We start from the raw sequence: 2,541 nt of genomic DNA, 5'->3' as shown, positions 1-2,541 counted from the left end.
TTGAGAACTTCATCTTTGTTTCCAAATGCAATGACTTTAGTTTTTTCCTTGTTTAACTGAAGAAAGTTCTCGCACATCCAACTGTTAATTTCATCAATGCATTGGCAGAGGGAGTCAATGGGGCTGTAGTCATTTGGAGATAAGGCTAGGTAAATCTGGGTATCATCAGCATAGCTGTGATAGGCAATTTGGTTCTTTCTCATTATTTGACTTAGTGGGAGCATATACAGGCTAAACAAGAGCGGTGCAAGAATTGAGCCTTGTGGGACTCCGCATGTCATGGACGTCCACTTAGACTTGTGCTCTCCTATACTCACATAATAACCTCTCCCTTCTAAGTATGGCCTGAACCATTTGATTACCATCCCAGAAAGCCCGACCCAGTTTTCCAGGCTCTCTAGTAGTATGTTATGATCGACAGTGTCAAACGCAGCACTGAGATCTAGTAGTACCAGCACTGATATTTTGCCAGAATCAGAATTTAAGCGAATATCATTTATTATCTTAATGAGCGCTGTCTCTGTGCTGTGATGCGGTCGGAAACCAGATTGAAAATTGTCCAGGTATCCATTTGAGTTTAAGTATTTGTTCAGCTGATTATTTTCCAGAATCAGAATTGAAGCAAATATCATTTATTATCTTTATGAGTGCTGTCTCTGTGCTGTGATGCGGTCGGAAACCAGATTGAAAATGTATAAGGTTTGAGAAGAAAGTCTGTCTAGCTGTGGCTAGTTCCTCATTGAAAGCATGAAGGCTGTCTTTATAGATTCTGTAAGGGTGGTTTCCCTACAGTGGTTCAGGCTGTAGGATTGCCAAATGACCAAAGAAACGTTATCAGCACGATGGCATACAACTGTACATTTCTTGTCTATTACCACCCACTGCCACTTATACCAACGACGGAAATAAGCGCAGTTAGAATAGCTACATATGTGGGAGAGCGTTGCTATTGAGTGACTATATTGTATTTCAATAGGTAGTACTTCAAAGTTAATGTTGAATCAAGACTAGTTAGCGCATAATTTATAATTGAAATGGATTAATAATAGTATTTCTTTATGGTTACACATGAATTAGTTACAAAATAGATGTAGGATGATAAAACAAACAGTTAATTGTACCCAGCATGTATGTAAAATGTTACCTGAGAGAGAGAAAGAAAGAAAGAAAGAGGGAGAGAGAGAGCAGAGCCCCGAGAAGAGGGCCCCAGCAAAGAAAGAGACAGCAAAGAAAAGAGCCAGAGCAACAGTTGCAATCTTCTTTTATCCCTTCCTTGACCATGTGACTAAAAACCAAAAGCCCTTAAATGGTGTACTTAAAAAGATGGTCAAGGTGACAACAAAAGATAATCTAAAAAGCTCTTATACTGTTTTTGGAAACATTAAAATAAATTGCATTATAACAGAATCAACAATTATTGATTTGAACACCCCCTTCATCAGTAAGAGTATCAGCAAAATATTCAGTGTAACCAAATACAGAAATTAAAATGTCCAAAAACAATCAGTTTCAACTGAAATGGACAACATACAAAGAAGCAGAAATCAAATTAGTTACATGATATAGCAATGAAAATGTTTGTACTTAGGCAAAAGTGAGAAATAGTAATTTACATTTGAAACTTGGTGATGATAGCTAAGCAGTGTTGGGGAGTAACTAGTTACATGTAACGGCGTTATGTCCATGGAATTTGTAGTAAAAATAAATACAAATGGTAATCCATTTGCCAAAAAAAAAAAAAAAACATGGTTACTGTACTTTTACTATAATAAAAGGACTAGGACTAGTTCGCAAAAGTAGGTTTTCCAAAAAATGTGAAATAGCCGAAAAGGCTCACAATTGAATCTGGTGTGTTTTGACCGGCATGAGCCAAGGATTCCAACGACATGAGACACTTGAGTCTGTGACTGATGGTTTAGGAGTTATGAGCAATTTCGTACTTTTGCTCGCTGTAGCGCCCCCGTCAGGCCGATTGGGGCGAGACTTGGTGACGTTGCCGGCGGTGTGATTACTACAATAAGAATGGAGAAGTCCAGAACCTCGGCCTGGCTGATTCATCATCAAAGAAAAAGTGTCAGATTAAGTGGCGTTGATGGCTGACAAAAGGGGGCACTAATGCAATCTATTTTTGCTTATAATAAACCGAAACTGACACGAAGGAGAGAGGGCTCGTGATGGCAAACAAAAGACGTGAGGATAAAGGCGGTTGGGAGAAGCTAAAAGGAAAAAAGCAAACAGTTACATAAGGTTACCTTTGCCCGCCGCTCTCACTATACACAGCATGTAACCTATAGCACTATAGTAAAATCCCAGGTCCAAGCGTCCACTGCTATTTATCACTCCGCATTGTCTGGCATGAATATTCCATTCATTCATAAAGAGACAGCAGCGATTCTACAACGGGTTACATTTGAGAGATACTGAGTTAGAAAATAGAGTAAATGAAGTAGCCTCTTAGGTCATTAGTCTGATTAACATGACACACACACACACACACACAGAGACATATGAATACTCAAATTGAAGAATTATGTTGTTTCA

This window comes from Sinocyclocheilus anshuiensis, unplaced genomic scaffold (assembly GCF_001515605.1).
Source record: "Sinocyclocheilus anshuiensis isolate Anshui unplaced genomic scaffold, SAMN03320099.WGS_v1.1 scaffold3352, whole genome shotgun sequence".
Lineage (NCBI taxonomy): Eukaryota > Metazoa > Chordata > Actinopteri > Cypriniformes > Cyprinidae > Sinocyclocheilus > Sinocyclocheilus anshuiensis.
The sequence above is the reverse complement of the archived record's forward strand: the minus strand, read 5'-3'. Positions refer to the sequence as shown.